Raw genomic sequence first — 20220 nt, 5'->3', positions numbered from 1 at the left:
CCTTCAATTATTTTTGCTAATACTATACAAGTTTAGGATTCTGCGGAAAAAGACATTATACTTTAGAACAATAAAGTTTATAGTTATGGTGGCTATAGGGGTGGGGGGCACAATTATTAAGTGGGCTGATGTTTAATCACAAGGGATACATTGACCTATGGTTGGTTTGGGTCCAACAATGCATGCAGGTTCTTTGCCATTCATGCTTAGTGAAAGCCACAGTTGTCATCAAGGGGCAATCTGTTAGGGGTTTAGAAGTATATGATGTAACTCCCAACTCCTCCATCACAATAGATCCGTTTAGTGATTCCACGATTCCCAACGCAATCGAGAATAAAGTTCTCTTTATTTTGATCTCATTGGCCAAAGATAAGGTATATAATTTTTTCATCCCCTTGTACCATTTTGAATTTTAACATCATTACGACATTTTGAGGTATCAGTTGTGCATTTCAGCATTTTTTAAACTCTGTGTGGCATGCAATATCTGAATCATTCCTTAATTTGAGAGTCTTTCCCCATATCGCCCCTTGTGTGTTTCAATGGATCACTGGCAATCTTTCAATCATAGATGTTGCATATGTGAAATGATGGGATCAAAGCCAATAAAATGGACACGTTTGAACTGTTCACTCAACCCTTATTATACAAGTAGGTAATCACATGAATGAAATGTTGAGATTGTAACTAAGGAAATGAATTTTGACAAGACCCCTTTAATTGCAAACATTTAGCGTGATCAAATCCCCCCCATCTTGGTACTTCAATAATTTGGAAGGTTTCATCCAGATATGAGCATGAACATTTGGAAGGTTTTGCACCAAAATATAAGATAATTCCAAGAGCATATTTACTGTAATCAAATGAATTTCTCATATTAGCCCTTGCGAGTATCGTCTAGAGCATTTGCTTTATTCCATTCTATTGGAATGTTGTTGGTACTCATAATTTTATAGTTGGTCATAACCATGCATGCAACATGACAAATCACATCAGGAGATCAATGCCATCCCAAAAGACGGAGTGGGCACAACTTGATCTTATTGAAATAAATAATTTGAAGATCCAGAAGACCGAAAAGAGATTACAACTATTGCTTTTGTCATATTCTCTCATCATGCCTATCTGCAACTACCATTAAAAGTTTGAAATTTTGCTAAGAGCGGTCCAATGTCCCAAATCCAACCAGGCTGGAAATCCCAACAAACAAAGGTTTGGCCAAATCACTCCGAATTGTTAAATTGAATAAAATGTATCTACTTTACCCATTTTACACTTTGTCTCGATATGAAATTGTAAATTATCATCTCAACATCTTGAGATTGTTTCTTGCATAAGTTAATATTGTGTTGCAAGGGTTATTTCTATCTGTGTTGTGAATACTTCTCAAGATGTGTAATGGCGGCTAGCATCTGTTACAACAATTACAGCAATTAGACGGCCATATGCGAAGTCCACCAAGGGTATAGGCTAGAAGGGATCTAAGAACAAAATGATGAACTCTGACCATTTGAAAAGGATAGTTGAGCAACATATAGATTAGGACTAAGAGAGACCGCTTTATGTCTAGCTTAATATAGAAAAGGTCTATGCTTTACTTCCAAGGAAGAGAACTTTTCATAAAACCAAACCCTGCATGGGTTTTTCATAGTTCAACATAAAACATATATTATTGGAAATACATGTAATGAGTGGCTTGCCACCTTTGCAACTTTGACCAGAAGATACACGTGCTTACATAATTTATGTAAATAATTGGGAAGTATGTGAAGATTCTCTACATTGACAACCATGGAGAATTTGTGAACCACCACTCCAAAAATTCTATACTCTTGAGGACATTGATCTTCAATATTCAATTGCCTACAAATCACAATAAAATAGATGTATAAAATGAAATAATTGATCTTTGAAAGAGATGATTAGCAACATGATCCATGCTCACTCACTAGCACATGAATATTGGGTTGAAGCTATCAATTGTGTTACTTATATCTAGAATAGGGTCCCACACAATGCCCTAAAAGGTATCACTCCCTTTGAAACTTAGTTTGATATGAAGCTTGTAGTGCAACTCTTCAAAGTTTTTGGAAGCCCCACTTAGGCTCATGGTCCTTTAGAGAAGCACAAAATCTTTGGAACCACAAAGCCAACCTTATGTCTTTATTGGTTATCCTCATGATGTTAAGGGATATTTGCTTATAGATCTAGATGCACATTAGCTCTTCATTGAGAGAAGTGTACATTTTGAGGAAGATTATACCAATTGATCTCCAACTCTTCTCCTTCTTTCTTCATATTGAATTCTAATATAGTGATATAGAGGACTTTCTTCTTTCTTCTCAAAATGAAGGTTGATTTATCACCTCCCCCATTATTTGTTCAACATTTAAATGATGATGACTCTTAACCATTGTAATCATCTTTTATGCAAGTGTTGGTCTTCATAAACATTAAATCATGTAAGCATTCATGTTAAGGATCCTTCAAATTGGTCTTGATAAACATTAAATCATGTAAGCATTCTTGTTGGGAATCTTTCAAATACTCGGGAATTAATGATAATATAGGGATCTTCCACATGCCTATATTTCTATTTTTATTATGAAAAGTGTATTTATGCAGCTAGTTATCTTTTATCTAGTTCCTACACTTTATCTAATTACTTTCAATTATTAGTGGATACTGCAAGAACATAATTTTTTTTTTTCGGTAAAGGGCCGAAGCTGATATTTTATTATTACAAAAATGAATGTTACATCTCCATTCAGTGTGGGCACCGGTAGGAAAGAATGGAGGGAAGAAAACCTCCGGTCTAGCCTAGATCCTTTAATGGATCAGAGAAATCAAATTGACAATTAACTGATTATATTCTACAAGATGCATACAGTCCTGGTTACATATATTTTCGGGAAATCATGAAAATTTCTTAAGATCAGCCTGAATACACCCTTTATGCTGTAGATCAGACCTTTTCATGTTTAGATTTCCTTGCTAGGGTATACAATGCCATATGAATCATAGAGACCGGGATTGTGCCTGCACATGAGCCCTGTTGCTCCTTACTAGCTCGTTTAGAAGCAACCGTGCTCCTTAATTCTGCAAAAAAGAACACCTTAACACACCTTACAGCCAAGACCATTGTTAGTAGCACTATAAAGCCTTGCTTATCATAAAAATTGTCAACAATTAAATTCAACCTTCCATTCTTCGTTGTTGAAATCAATCTCCCATAAAGGTTATTGTACCCTTATTCATCTCTTATTTTGGGACCACATTCGCCATTGTTTGTGTTAATATCAATATAAGAGATTACCAAGGCTACAATAACCTGAAGGGCAAGTGGAGCATCCAGATTTTACAGAATAAATAAATATTCATATGCAAAACTAAAAACTAAAGTCGTCATAATTATATTGCTAGAACAAGTATCAATGACATCTCATACATTTCCATATGAGCCTGTATGCCGTTGAGGCATTTCATTGATTGTATAGATCACGATCAAGTTAAATGAGGTTTAGATCTGATGCATATATATATATATATATCTTAACATAACAAAAGGAATCTAAAAGATATGACAGTTATACATATAACCCCATGCTCCTTCAAAACTTATATCGTAACATAGGAAATTGTATCTCCAAAGCTTCAGTCACAGTTAAGAGTAACACCAAAGGTCCACCATTTAACCCAACCAACGATCTTTGTGAAGTAGAGAAACGTAAAAATCTCACAGTTCACAACCCTTCTGCTGTTTTGGAACCAATTCATTAAACTGCATGTTTTTTTTTTTTAAGAATTTAAAACAGACTGAATATATATATAAACATGAAAGGCAAATCAATGAAATCCTAACCATTGAACCATTCCATTCTTAACATCACCTCGGCTAGAACAAGATATGCTACTATGTTACCTAATCCATTACATGTCAATTGACCCTGTCAAAGAAGATATTTAACCCTTTTCTGTTCACTTAAAAAGTCATGCAAGGGCACTGGGAGATAGCTATAAACAAGTCCTGCAGATACATTCGAGTTAGGAACAACCATGCATTTATAGATAGGGGCATAAAATATATTCCTTGATAGTCTTAAGAGTATATATAGTTCAGCCCCATATTATGTTCAAAGGTCTTTTTAAAGTATTTTGTAAGAGTCTATTACTGCAAAAAGAGATTAAGTTCCTCAGAAGACAATCTTAGAGTATCAAGCCACTTCCTATTACTATGTTGAAAAAAAACTATCCTACCCCTATCAAAGGACCTCAGCTAGTCATCTTCCATGTCCGATAGGTCCACGACATCATTTGCAGCCGAATGTGGGGTCCTCTTCCCAGTTTGACTCGATTCTGCTCGGCTACATGAGACCCCCATATCGTTTTTGTTCTTGCCTTTCACCCACGCGACTTTGATAATAACCAGTGGAAGCACTTGAATTTTATCCAAAGGGATATCATATGTGGGTGCAGGGGTTTCAAACCCTTCTTCCTTAAGATAGTCGACCCACCAATTAGGGTAAGGGGCCTTCTTAATGTGATCCCATGTTAGCAGGAAATCTGTATTTCTGCGGATGATGGGCATTCATTCATTGAACTTGGCATCTTCCCGCACCATTAAAATTGGCTTTCTAAGAATATTGTCATCCTTATTGCCATAATCCTCTGGAAAGGGGATCATAAGCCTTTCATCTATGCTACCAATAGCAATCTCAAAGAGACCTAAAAATTCTTCCTTAAAAAGCATTAACCCAAGGAGAATTACCTCACTTTTACAAGTGCCTGCTCGTAGCAAGATGGCGGAGAATTCCGTAGGGATGTCGCAATTTACCCTGTAGTAAAATTCTTGTTTGAAGTGCTCTTCCCCCATGATTTCTTGAATTGCCTTGAGGGTAAAGTCATCAACATCATTGAGGACCCTATACCATCTTTCTGCCTTAATTTCCCCACGGAATGCCATGAGCCTGTTATTGCTAGCAGTTAGCAGTTTAATATTCGATTCCATGGCTGGTGTTCTCAGCACGAAAACTAAAGCATACCTTGGAAAACTAATTCCTACATTCCAATGTATATAGAGATACAGTACGAGTTACTAATCGCGGAGATCTATCAATGCTCATGATTGTTCGAAAGGTGGCTCCTTCATTATTATTCCTAGGCCAAAGTCATTTGGAGTGCTCATTCATTATTATCCCTCCTTCCTTTGAAGTGATTATTACCAATCTATTATGTGGAAAGATGTTTCCAAGGATAGCGTTAAGGCTTTGTTTAGATACTGACCTTAGCTTATTGTTTAGTTCAGTATAAAAAGAGACATTATATATGTTTAAGTGAATATATATACACATATAATACTGCAAGAACATAATTAGTCACATTAAGAAGCTCTAATTTAGAACTAAAATGCCTTTTTTAAAACTATTATGCCATAAACATGTGTAGTAAGAGTCTCCACAGGAAAACAGCAAGAGAGGGTTGGGTCTGGAGTTGGCTGGCTTGGATTCGACATTAAAATTGTTAATGTTTGTAGCTTCAGTCGAATGATCATTTAGAATACATATAATATATGTTGATTAATAATAATATATTATTATGTTATATTATTATATTATTATTAATCATATAAAATTTAATATTCAATATTAATCTATTATATTATTCTAAATTAATAATTGATTGATGAAACATTATAATATTGATTAAATTATTATAGTTAAAGGAGAGACATGTCCGTTCAAGGACATGCCTCTCCAAAGGAATATATATAGTATAATGTTATTCAATTTGAGAACACATAGAATTCCAAGAATGAAAGTATTAGATTGAGTCAGATATATACATTAAAATACATCCAATAAAACCTGGGAAAATCAACATGGTATCAGAGCTCAGGCCTGTGAAGTTTAATTTGGAGGTTGGAGAGGGTTGGAGAATTCAGTTTTTTCTAGAATTTTCAGTCTGAAATATGCCATTGTACGGCCCTTGGTTGGCCTCAAAATGAGGACTATAATATATGGATGGAAAGATCTGTGTTTCTAGTTTTCAAATATGTTTATCTCATCAAATTTGATTCAGTTTTGTGCAAGATATGACGACTTTGGTGCAAGTCACTTGAAACCCTACCTAGGGTTAGCAGTTTTGAGAAAAATGTCATAACTTTTGTTTTAACTGTTGGATCTGGCTATAACTTGGAGGAAATGTTTGTAATTAGATTTTCTAACATCTCACTGAAGAGATTGGATAAATTTGGTAAATTGCAAAAGTTATTAACGACTGTGTGTGGCAGATCATAATGAAAGTGTTGATCAAAATTATGAAAATGTTCTACATCATTCAAAGAGAATTATGATGAGAGATGATTCATGCGTGATATTTCTTATATGGGCTCACCTTATGAAAGGAAATGTTTTAAACTTAAGATAAGTATTCCATGTTTTATTAAGGCACATGAATTATTGAGTTTGTAATTTATGCTATAATATTGGCTAGTAAAATCTTGTATGCTTCTATCATTGGTATTTCTGTTCGAGATAATTTAGTTTATGAGCTATTTGTAATCTCTCTCTGACATACCTTCAGGACGAAAGCACAATAAAATTGAATTAAAGGGAGAAATAAATTGATGCTTATAAACGAATTGATGATTGAGACCAGATGCAGAGGGAGTCTGACATTTCAAAAGAGGACAAGAGGTTGATACAAGAACTTGAGCTTCAGAGGGAGTAGATGGTTCAGTCAACTTGTGACAATTTCGATCATAGTGATTGAGAGGGATTTTCACTATTGAAGGTGAAACACTTATGAGGTAAAACTTGATTCAATTGATTATTATACTAATGAAATCATTTAATGCCTTATGGGCCCTGTGTAAATCATAAGGAAGTGACGACTTCCAAATGATTTCCACTTGTATTTTTGAGGTTATTGGAAGGTGACGATCTTACAATAACTTGAGCTTGTGGATAGAATCGCCGACAGAGGCAATCCACATGAGAGCTTGTGGATAGAATCGCCGACCAAGGCAATCCACGTAAGAGCTTGTGGATAGAATCGCCGATTGAGGCAATCCACGTGAGAGCTCATGGATAGAATCGCCGACTGAGGCAATCCACTTAAGAGCTTTTGGATAGAATCGCCGACTGAGGCAATCCACGTGAGAGCTCGTGGATAGAATCGCCGACTGAGGCAATCAACGTAAGAGCTCATGGATAGAATCGCCGATTGAGGCAATCCACACAAGAGCTTATGGATAGAATCGCCGATAGAGGCAATCCACGCAAGAGCTTGTGAATAGAATCGCCGACGGAGGCAAATTCACACCTTGAGACTATGGTTGATGCAAATACTCCCCTGTGATGAGCATCATATGGTTGATGCAAATACTCCCAATATCATGAGATGATATTTTTGAGTTATGGTGAATATCATGTGCCTTGATATTCTTGTTTATTCCATACTTCCTGATATCATAGTGAGATAATATTTTCTCTATTCCATAATTAATCTAGACTTAATGCATTTGCATTGATTTTATCTTCCCTAGCTAAGAGGGAGTGTTAATTATGTTTTGTGTAGCTATGGTGTGGGCCATAAGTGTTGACATGGGAGATCACTACACATTCTGTCTGATCATCCTCCCTAGCTAAGAGGGAGTGTTAATGTTTGTAGCTTCAGTTGAATGATCATTTAGAATACATATAATATATGTTGATTAATAATAATATATTATTATTAATCATATAAAATTTAATATTCAATATTAATCTATTATATTATTCTAAATTAATAATTGATTGATGAAACATTATAATATTGATTAAATTATTATAGTTAAAGGAGAGACATGTCCGTTCAAGGACATGCCTCTCCAAAGGAATATATATAGTATAATGTTATTCAATTTGAGAACACATAGAATTCCAAGAATGAAAGTATTAGATTGAGTCAGATATATACATTAAAATACATCCAATAAAACCTGGGAAAATCAACATGGTATCAGAGCTCAGGCCTGTGAAGTTTAATTTGGAGGTTGGAGAGGGTTGGAGAATTCAGTTTTTTCTAGAATTTTCAGTCTGAAATATGCCATTGTACGGCCCTTGGTTGGCCTCAAAATGAGGACTATAATATATGGATGGAAAGATCTGTGTTTCTAGTTTTCAAATATGTTTATCTCATCAAATTTGATTCAGTTTTGTGCAAGATATGACGACTTTGGTGCAAGTCACTTGAAACCCTACCTAGGGTTAGCAGTTTTGAGAAAAATGTCATAACTTTTGTTTTAACTGTTGGATCTGGCTATAACTTGGAGGAAATGTTTGTAATTAGATTTTCTAACATCTCACTGAAGAGATTGGATAAATTTGGTAAATTGCAAAAGTTATTAACGACTGTGTGTGGCAGATCATAATGAAAGTGTTGATCAAAATTATGAAAATGTTCTACATCATTCAAAGAGAATTATGATGAGAGATGATTCATGCGTGATATTTCTTATATGGGCTCACCTTATGAAAGGAAATGTTTTAAACTTAAGATAAGTATTCCATGTTTTATTAAGGCACATGAATTATTGAGTTTGTAATTTATGCTATAATATTGGCTAGTAAAATCTTGTATGCTTCTATCATTGGTATTTCTGTTCGAGATAATTTAGTTTATGAGCTATTTGTAATCTCTCTCTGACATACCTTCAGGACGAAAGCACAATAAAATTGAATTAAAGGGAGAAATAAATTGATGCTTATAAACGAATTGATGATTGAGACCAGATGCAGAGGGAGTCTGACATTTCAAAAGAGGACAAGAGGTTGATACAAGAACTTGAGCTTCAGAGGGAGTAGATGGTTCAGTCAACTTGTGACAATTTCGATCATAGTGATTGAGAGGGATTTTCACTATTGAAGGTGAAACACTTATGAGGTAAAACTTGATTCAATTGATTATTATACTAATGAAATCATTTAATGCCTTATGGGCCCTGTGTAAATCATAAGGAAGTGACGACTTCCAAATGATTTCCACTTGTATTTTTGAGGTTATTGGAAGGTGACGATCTTACAATAACTTGAGCTTGTGGATAGAATCGCCGACAGAGGCAATCCACATGAGAGCTTGTGGATAGAATCGCCGACCAAGGCAATCCACGTAAGAGCTTGTGGATAGAATCGCCGATTGAGGCAATCCACGTGAGAGCTCATGGATAGAATCGCCGACTGAGGCAATCCACTTAAGAGCTTTTGGATAGAATCGCCGACTGAGGCAATCCACGTGAGAGCTCGTGGATAGAATCGCCGACTGAGGCAATCAACGTAAGAGCTCATGGATAGAATCGCCGATTGAGGCAATCCACACAAGAGCTTATGGATAGAATCGCCGATAGAGGCAATCCACGCAAGAGCTTGTGAATAGAATCGCCGACGGAGGCAAATTCACACCTTGAGACTATGGTTGATGCAAATACTCCCCTGTGATGAGCATCATATGGTTGATGCAAATACTCCCAATATCATGAGATGATATTTTTGAGTTATGGTGAATATCATGTGCCTTGATATTCTTGTTTATTCCATACTTCCTGATATCATAGTGAGATAATATTTTCTCTATTCCATAATTAATCTAGACTTAATGCATTTGCATTGATTTTATCTTCCCTAGCTAAGAGGGAGTGTTAATTATGTTTTGTGTAGCTATGGTGTGGGCCATAAGTGTTGACATGGGAGATCACTACACATTCTGTCTGATCATCCTCCCTAGCTAAGAGGGAGTGTTAATGTTTGTAGCTTCAGTTGAATGATCATTTAGAATACATATAATATATGTTGATTAATAATAATATATTATTATTAATCATATAAAATTTAATATTCAATATTAATCTATTATATTATTCTAAATTAATAATTGATTGATGAAACATTATAATATTGATTAAATTATTATAGTTAAAGGAGAGACATGTCCGTTCAAGGACATGCCTCTCCAAAGGAATATATATAGTATAATGTTATTCAATTTGAGAACACATAGAATTCCAAGAATGAAAGTATTAGATTGAGTCAGATATATACATTAAAATACATCCAATAAAACCTGGGAAAATCAACATGGTATCAGAGCTCAGGCCTGTGAAGTTTAATTTGGAGGTTGGAGAGGGTTGGAGAATTCAGTTTTTTCTAGAATTTTCAGTCTGAAATATGCCATTGTACGGCCCTTGGTTGGCCTCAAAATGAGGACTATAATATATGGATGGAAAGATCTGTGTTTCTAGTTTTCAAATATGTTTATCTCATCAAATTTGATTCAGTTTTGTGCAAGATATGACGACTTTGGTGCAAGTCACTTGAAACCCTACCTAGGGTTAGCAGTTTTGAGAAAAATGTCATAACTTTTGTTTTAACTGTTGGATCTGGCTATAACTTGGAGGAAATGTTTGTAATTAGATTTTCTAACATCTCACTGAAGAGATTGGATAAATTTGGTAAATTGCAAAAGTTATTAACGACTGTGTGTGGCAGATCATAATGAAAGTGTTGATCAAAATTATGAAAATGTTCTACATCATTCAAAGAGAATTATGATGAGAGATGATTCATGCGTGATATTTCTTATATGGGCTCACCTTATGAAAGGAAATGTTTTAAACTTAAGATAAGTATTCCATGTTTTATTAAGGCACATGAATTATTGAGTTTGTAATTTATGCTATAATATTGGCTAGTAAAATCTTGTATGCTTCTATCATTGGTATTTCTGTTCGAGATAATTTAGTTTATGAGCTATTTGTAATCTCTCTCTGACATACCTTCAGGACGAAAGCACAATAAAATTGAATTAAAGGGAGAAATAAATTGATGCTTATAAACGAATTGATGATTGAGACCAGATGCAGAGGGAGTCTGACATTTCAAAAGAGGACAAGAGGTTGATACAAGAACTTGAGCTTCAGAGGGAGTAGATGGTTCAGTCAACTTGTGACAATTTCGATCATAGTGATTGAGAGGGATTTTCACTATTGAAGGTGAAACACTTATGAGGTAAAACTTGATTCAATTGATTATTATACTAATGAAATCATTTAATGCCTTATGGGCCCTGTGTAAATCATAAGGAAGTGACGACTTCCAAATGATTTCCACTTGTATTTTTGAGGTTATTGGAAGGTGACGATCTTACAATAACTTGAGCTTGTGGATAGAATCGCCGACAGAGGCAATCCACATGAGAGCTTGTGGATAGAATCGCCGACCAAGGCAATCCACGTAAGAGCTTGTGGATAGAATCGCCGATTGAGGCAATCCACGTGAGAGCTCATGGATAGAATCGCCGACTGAGGCAATCCACTTAAGAGCTTTTGGATAGAATCGCCGACTGAGGCAATCCACGTGAGAGCTCGTGGATAGAATCGCCGACTGAGGCAATCAACGTAAGAGCTCATGGATAGAATCGCCGATTGAGGCAATCCACACAAGAGCTTATGGATAGAATCGCCGATAGAGGCAATCCACGCAAGAGCTTGTGAATAGAATCGCCGACGGAGGCAAATTCACACCTTGAGACTATGGTTGATGCAAATACTCCCCTGTGATGAGCATCATATGGTTGATGCAAATACTCCCAATATCATGAGATGATATTTTTGAGTTATGGTGAATATCATGTGCCTTGATATTCTTGTTTATTCCATACTTCCTGATATCATAGTGAGATAATATTTTCTCTATTCCATAATTAATCTAGACTTAATGCATTTGCATTGATTTTATCTTCCCTAGCTAAGAGGGAGTGTTAATTATGTTTTGTGTAGCTATGGTGTGGGCCATAAGTGTTGACATGGGAGATCACTACACATTCTGTCTGATCATCCTCCCTAGCTAAGAGGGAGTGTTAATGTTTGTAGCTTCAGTTGAATGATCATTTAGAATACATATAATATATGTTGATTAATAATAATATATTATTATTAATCATATAAAATTTAATATTCAATATTAATCTATTATATTATTCTAAATTAATAATTGATTGATGAAACATTATAATATTGATTAAATTATTATAGTTAAAGGAGAGACATGTCCGTTCAAGGACATGCCTCTCCAAAGGAATATATATAGTATAATGTTATTCAATTTGAGAACACATAGAATTCCAAGAATGCAAGTATCAGATTGAATCAGATATATACATTAAAATACATCCAATAAAACCTGGGAAAATCAACAAAAATAAGGTCAGCATAATCATTGTCCACTGATAAAATATGTGTTGGTTGTACTGAATCAGCAACACAAAACATCATATCATGAAAACACTACATTTTGTTGGTAGATTTTATTTTCGGTCTGTAGCTATAAAATCAATCTCATTGCACACATTTGAAGCAGCCAGACAGAAATCAAATTTATAAATTGACACCCAACTATTGTAGCTATCCAGAACTAGTTGTTTGTTTTCTGTAAGCAATATGCTATGAAAAGAGACTTGCCCTAGATTTAACTGTTTACTAACAAATAAATAAGCATTGCAGGTGATGTTTTTGTGGGGAGTGTCGTTCTATTCAAGCAGAGGGTTTATGAGAAGTATATTTCTCTTCTTCTACTCTGTTTTTCAAGTTTTCAGAGCCCTAATTTCAACCATTCTTCTTAATTAAGAAAGTATGATGAGAATATGTTTTATGAGATCAAATTGTTAGGTTTAGACAGGACATTCTAATCTTCAATATACTGTTTAAACCAAACCAATTAGATTAAATATAGAATTTTACCAAAAAGCTATAAACTCACGATGAAATTGTATTCTGTTTGGTGCGTCTGCTATAATTTTTCAAGGACATTATCAAAAACATGTGCTCTTCCTCCACTTGGCGAAAGAATTATAGCAGGGCAAGTGGTGAAAGAAATTCCAGGGACATTCATATTCACGGTGAGCACTCAGACATTCAATTCATTATCAATGTTTTAAGCCTTCTACAATCTAAAAATATTGGAAAAAGCTTGTGCAAAGGCCTATGATGTACATGTTCTTGGGATTAATCTTCAACATTGAAAATCTGTATCACAGGTCTTTCCAGAAGCTTTTCCTATCCTTCTCGTGCCCAAAACAAATGCTAATTCTAATGTAGTACCCTTCTCATGATTAACAGATTGAAGTATTGTGGATGAAAGGACTGAGTCCTTTGCATCCTTTGTTCCCTTTAACCATCCCAAGGAAAGAACTACACATGTTAAAGATCTATCGTCAAGTAAACAAAATTTAAAGAAGATGTCTCTACTTTTTTCTCTTACAGCTTCTATTAGCAGGTTTTGACGTGCCTCTCTTGTTATGTGCAGCTTCTTCCTTCTGACAAAACATACAACAAAGAAATGAAGGAGCATGCTGAAAATTAATATAGAAATAGGGAAAGAGGTAAATATTTAAGTAAATGGTATGCTTTACATGGAATTTTTAATGATAGTGAGTATCTTAATTTTACATTTCTCAAAATCATATATGATGATTTTAAATCAGTCTCAAATTTTACAGTAGATTATTGGGGAAGCCTCTGTTTGAATTAAAATTTGAGATCTACATCATCAAATACTATACCACATCAATACGCTTCCAAGCAATCTCTAATAACAACTTTTTTTATTGTTTATGAGGCTGCGATCATTGTGACTTCATGGTCCTTCAACAAGAAGTGACTGTCAAACTTTCATTGCCTTAGACCTCATTATTGTCATATACAAATCCTTTTTGACTGCCTTTCAAAACTTTAGGACTGTTAAAAATGTTCATTGTTATCATTTCATTATCCACTGTCTCTTCACACTATGTCTGCTCCAAAGCTTTTTACTAAGGTTCTCAATGCAAATTAGTATTGTGTTTGTTATGACAAACCCCCACTTTGACAGTGACAAAGGAGCCTCTTTGTATTTGTTATGAATGACAAACATAGGTATGATGATTCTTCATAAGCTCTTTGTGTTAATGCATAATAGCCTCGGTAAGATAAATGATTGAATGAGAGATAAATGAAGTCTCTCATTCAATCATCTATCCCATCGATAAACTATGATGAAGACTTCAAGCTATTGTTCCTTCACTTGATGATCATTCTTCATTTATATATTCTTGCAAAGTTCGATTAATGCTTAAATCATCTATTAGCATAGAATACCGATTAATATCGGTTAACATATGAACACCGATTGTTATCGGGCTTAACCAATGCACTCCGATTAATATCGGTTACATATTGTTAACAGGCTTAACCAATGCACTCCGATTAATATCGGTTAACATATTGTTATTGGGCTTAACCAATGCACTCCGATTAAATCAGTCAATATATTAACTGTGAAACATTAATTGCTATCGGACGTAACTAATACATACCGATTAGTATCGGTTGTCTTGCATATGATAGACATGCCAATTAAGTATCGGGTGGTTGTTAAGTGATATAAACCGATTGGTAAATACTAAGATAACTCAAAAGGTGCGATCAAGTAATGTCTTGATCGGTCATGTCTAATAGACATGACTGGTCAAGGCATTGCTTGATCTCCCTTGCTTACATATATATATCAATCGGCATTTGTGAGAAGGATATTGAAATCGATAAATACTCCTCCCATCTGCAACATACAAGACGGTAGTCAGATCTATCATATTGAAGATATAACACATATTTTGAAAGAAAAGATAACCTTGAATATAACTTGCATCTTGAATTGAAAATTGAATAACATTTACATGGTATTAGAGCTATAGTTAAATCGAACCTGAGGCTGTTCAATTTTGTGGAAAATGCAAAGCAAGCATATATTCAACATCACATTTCTTCTAATGGCTAGCGCTATCAAATTTGAAGATAGATTCGGAGGAGGTGAGGACTTGTTAGCATGGAAGTTCAGAATTCAGATGATTCTAAAAGAAAATAAAGTCGAATCATTTGTAAAAACTGAAACTGCAGAACCTGAGACTGAACCTGACAAAACGACTTGGAGAGAGGGAAATGAAAAGGCCATCAAAATCATAGTTGATGGGGTGAGAAATAATATTATGTCCATCATAAGGAAACATGAAATGGCCTACAACATGTTCAAAGCACTTGAAGATGCATTTGAGATATCCAATGCTAGTAGAACCTTGGCTTTAAAAAGAGAAATAAATCAAATAGCCATGATCAAAGGAGAATCAGTCAATGCCTACTTCATGCGAATATCAGCCCTAAGGGATGAACTAGCAACTCTTGGATATGAGATCCAAAGAAAAGAATTAACACTCATTGCTCTAGATGGGTTGCCTAGTATATGGGAAACATTCGTCCAAGGCATCAGTGCAAGGGATGAATTTCCAAAATTTGATAGGCTAAAGGCAGACTGTCTCCAAGAAGAATCAAGGTTAAATAAGAAAGGGATCAAGCAAAAGAATATAGATGAAGATCTTCAAGTTCTAAATACAAACTCAAACAACAAAAGCAAGCAGAAACAATTTAGGAAGAGAAAAGGTTGTCATTGCAAGAACACCTTCAAGAAGGACCTTTCATAGATTCAATGTTACAGATGTGACAAATTTGGGCACTATGTTGCCAAATGCTCAAAAAGAGCCAAACAACAAGCCACATTTGCCAAAACAGGAAAATCTAAAAGGGAAGATGACTCCGAGAAGTATGTACTCTATTCAACACTTACAAACCAAGCATCAAACAAGGTTAACTCCTGGGTGATTGACAGTGGCTCATCCAGACACATTACAGGATTCAGAGAAGTGCAAGACTCCATGATAGAGGAGAATGATGAAGAAGTGACTATCAGAAATGACTCCACACACCCAATCAGAAGAGTTGGAACCTGCATCATCAAACTAAAGTCAGGCGTATCATTACAACTTAAAGGAGTACTATATGTCCCAGGCATCAAGAGAAACCTAGTCTCCATATCAGCACTAGAGGATAATGGATACAGAGTGACCTTCATGGACAACAGAGTGTTGGCTTGGCCAAAGAATTCATCCATCAAGAAAGCTAAAACCATTGGTCAAAGACAAGGCTACTTGTATGAGCTGTGCACAGAGCCCAACTTAGCCCTAATCCATGAAACTACATATGCTAATGAAGTCTGACATAGAAGACTAGGTCACCTGAATTTTAGAGCTTTATCATCAATGGGAAATTTTGTCACAGGCCTACCTAAGTTAAAGCAATATCATTCAGGGGCATGCAAAGGATGTACCCTAGGTAAAAATGCTAAGGGTGCTTTTCAAAATAGTAATAGGAAAACAAGTAAAATTTTAGAGTTAGTTCATTCTGATGTATGTGGACCTATGTCCTTACCTTTTTTAGGGGGATTTTTGTATTATGTAATATTTGTTGATGACTACTCTAGGAAAACTTGGATCTACTTTCTGAAGTGTAAAGAATCAGAAGAGATCTCAATAGGTTCAAAGAGTTCAAATCACTAATAGAAAACCACTCAGGAAATAAAATTAAAACTCTAAGAACTGATAATGGGGGGGAATACACATCAGAATTATTTAAAGATTTTTGTAAAAATTCAGGGATTAAGAGGGAGTTAACAATACCTTATAATCTTCAACAAAATGGGATAGCTGAGAGGAAAAATAGGACAATTGTAAAAGCTACCAAAGCTATGATTTTTAATCAGAATCTAAATGTCAATCTTTGGGCAGAAGCAACTAGCAGTGCTGTATATATTCAAAACATATGTCCTCACTCCCATCTTGAAGGTAAAACCCTTAAGGAAGTCTTTACTAAATCAAAACCAGATATCAACCACCTTAGGATATTTGGGTGCCCTATCTATATTCATGTACCTAAGGAGAAAAGATTAAAATTAGAGCCTTTTGGAAAAAGGGGAATAATTGTAGGATATAGTGAAACCTCCAAGGCCTACAAAATCTATATACCTGGTCAGATGAATATTGAACTAAGTAGGGATGTAATCTTTGAAGAAGACTTAGCCTTCAAAAGAGCCCAAAGCTCAATAGAACCTGAAGTCTATATCCCTACCCCTAGCATAGATGAAGACCCTGCTCCTGAGCTTTAGAGGGAGAGTCTTGAGGAAAATGAAAGAGAAAGTCAAAACCCACCTAGAGAAAATTTCAAGAAAAGACCACTATGGGCCACCAAAACTGTAGAAGAAGCTCAGAAGTATGCTGCCCCTTTAGGAACTTTCAGAGAAAGCAAAAGGCCTAACAAACTTACTAACTACGTCGCTCTCCTGAATGATCTCTCAAAAGCTGTACCTACTAATGTATTAGATGCACTTAAACATCAAGTATGGAAGAATGCCATGTCTGAAGAATACCAATCCATTATGAAAAATGATGTTTGGGAAATTGTCCCTAGGCCGATTGGGAAATCTGTTGTCACCTCCAAATGGCTCTTCAAAATCAAACACGTTGCAGATGGTAGCATTGAAAAACACAAGGCTAGATTTGTAGAAAAATGATGTTTGGGAAATTGTCCCTAGGCCGATTGGGAAATCTGTTGTCACCTCCAAATGGCTCTTCAAAATCAAACACGTTGCAGATGGCAGCATTGAAAAACACAAGGCTAGATTTGTAGCCAGAGGGTTCTCTCAAAAGGAAGGAATTGATTAAGAGGAAACATTTGCACCTGTAGCTAGATACACTTTAGTAAGAGCAGTCTTAGCCATTGCAGCATCAAAGGGATGGAAAGTTCATCAGATGGATGTTAAGACAACATTCCTTAATGGTGAGATCTTAGAAGAAGTATACCTAGAGCAACCTGAAGGGTTTGAGATTCGTGATGTAGAGTCACATGTGTGTAGACTCAAGAAAGCTCTCTATGGGCTTAAACAGGCTCCCAGGGCCTGGTATGAAAGAATTGATACCTATCTCTCAAAATTAGGCTTCTCCAAGAATGATGCAGGTCCTAATCTCTACTATAAGCAAAATAAAGATGATATGCTATATTAATTTTATATGTTGATGATTTGTTAATCACAAGAAAAGATCATCTCATAGATCAGTGTAAGAAAGACCTTGCTAAAGAATTTGATATGAAGGACTTGGGACTTCTTCATTACTTCGTAGGTTTGGAAGTATGGCAGAATACTGATGGCATTATACTAAACCAGGGTAAATATACCATAGACATTCTGAAGAGATCTAGAATGTTAAACTGCAGATCCATGACCTCTCCAATGGAAACAAATCTTCATAAACTTAAGGAAGCAGCAACAGAATCTCAACCCTCAGATCTTACTCTATATAGGCAAATGATTGGGTCCCTAATGTATCTTGTAAATACGAGACCAGATATATGTTATGCAGTTAATGCCTTAAGTCAGTTTATGTATGAGTCTAAGGAGATCCACTTGATTGCAGTAAAACACATTATGAGATACTTACAAGGTACTCTAAACCTTGGTCTCAAATATGAGAAAGTTGATCTAGACCTACACGGATTTACAGACTCAGATTGGGCTAGATGTGTGACTAACAGGAAAAGCACTTCAAGGTGTTGCTTCAGTTTAGGCTCAGCCATGATATCCTGGATCAGCAGAAAGCAGTCTTCTGTGGCTCAGAGTTCCACCAAAGCCGAATACATTGCAGCTTCCATGGCTGCCCGAGAGGCAGTATGACTTAGGAAGTTGCTTGTGGGATTGTTTGGAGAGCCTATTAAACCTACTATCATACATTGTGACAATCAGAGCTGCATAAAACTTTCAGTAAATCCAGTATTCCATGACAGATCCAAGCATATTGAGATTCCATACCACTATGTGCGAGATATGGTAGACAAGAATGTGATCCAATTAGAATATGTTTGTACAGGAGATCAAACTGCAGATATTCTGACCAAACCTCTTTCTAGAGTGAAGGTTGATCACTTCAGAAAAGGTTTAGGTATGATAGAAAGGTAATTTGCTTTGTAATCTGTATTTACATATCAATAAGATGTTTAATGTGTAAACTTCTTTGTCATGTTAGGACATTTTGGATTCTATCTCGTGGAATCTGTTGTGACCATTTCACACATCGCCCCATTAGGATGGGGACCCCCTCTTGTTTTTTTTGGGTTTTGCTTTCCCTTAGCTAGGTTTTTTCTCTGCTTGCTAGGTGTTTTGAGTGAGTGAAGTGGTCGCCTGGGCTGGGTAGATTAGGGTTTCCTTCAAAGCCGAGTGAAGCCTGGTTTTAGGAAGTCATTTGTTGTCTGCCTTGAGCCCTAGGGTTGTTTTTGAGCTTTTACCTTTTAGGAGAATGAAGATGGATAGATTGGGTGAAAGAGATGAAAGGTCTCAGGTCAGGGTAGGTCAGAGTCCTGTTTTCCTCCAGGTCAGAGTCGATTAAGCAGAGTCAGTGGCCAAGGGGAGATTTAGGAGGCGATTTCAGGAACTGATGAGCAAATTCACTTGATGATGATTGAAGAAGTATTGAAAAGTTATATCCTATCCAAGAAAATGAGGTTTGAGGTATAAAATGAGCCAAAACCATGAAATTCGCTCCTGACCCTTCCAAAGGGCCCAAGGCGAAATTCATATTCCTCTGCTCTACCCCTTGTCTTGACCAAGTTTGAAACTTCTACTACTTGGGATGGAGGACTAGGATGCATTTTTGCCTTAGGAAGAAGGTTTGAGGCGACAAAATGATGGAAATTAGCCTGGAGAAGGATTTTCGCTCCTGACCCTTCCAAAGGGTCCAGGGAGAAATCCTCATCTAGCCCTCTGTTTTTGCCCAAGGCATTGGAAAGACCTTGTTTCAAGCTAAGTAAATGACAAGTAGACATAAGGATGATAAGGAGAGGTGAATTTAACCAAGCTTGAAGGTGATTTGAGTAGGAAAGAGGTGTGAAATCAACCTAAAACATGAATTTCGCTCCTGACTCTTCCAAAGGGTCCAGAGCAAAATTCTTGGAAGTCACCTTTTTTCTCCTTGTTTGCACCGGAAACCTTGATTCCTTGGACATGGTAAGGGCGAATTGACATATTCTAGCCCTAGGAAGCGATTGAAGATGTTTGAAAGTATGGTTTTTGACCTAAGGCATGGATTTCGCTCTTGACCCTTCCAAAGGGTCCAGAGAGAAATCCACTTTTCCTCGACTTTGCTCTTTGATATGACCAAAATTGTTGACTTTTGAGGCATAGTTGAGAAGGTTTTGATGCATGTTTGCCTTGGAAAGGAGGTTTAAGACTTTGAAATGATGAAAATCAACCTAGGAGGAGAATTTCGCTCCTAACC

The 20220-nt window shown here is 35.9% G+C and overlaps 1 long non-coding RNA gene across 1 annotated transcript in view; it reads left to right on the top strand.

The window, feature by feature from the left end:
- Positions 1-13155: 13155 nt before the first annotated feature.
- The window catches only part of LOC131873598 (uncharacterized), a 32578-nt gene continuing 25513 nt past the window's right edge, over positions 13156-20220 (top strand). Inside the window, exons 1-2 of the long non-coding RNA XR_009371490.1 lie at positions 13156-13249; positions 13338-13413. This is a non-coding gene — a long non-coding RNA (uncharacterized LOC131873598). The remainder of the gene's footprint in view (positions 13250-13337; positions 13414-20220) is intronic.

This window comes from Cryptomeria japonica, chromosome 2 (genome assembly GCF_030272615.1).
Source record: "Cryptomeria japonica chromosome 2, Sugi_1.0, whole genome shotgun sequence".
In the NCBI taxonomy this organism is placed as follows: Eukaryota; Viridiplantae; Streptophyta; class Pinopsida; order Cupressales; family Cupressaceae; genus Cryptomeria; species Cryptomeria japonica.
This window is presented reverse-complemented; position numbering and strand designations above follow the sequence as displayed.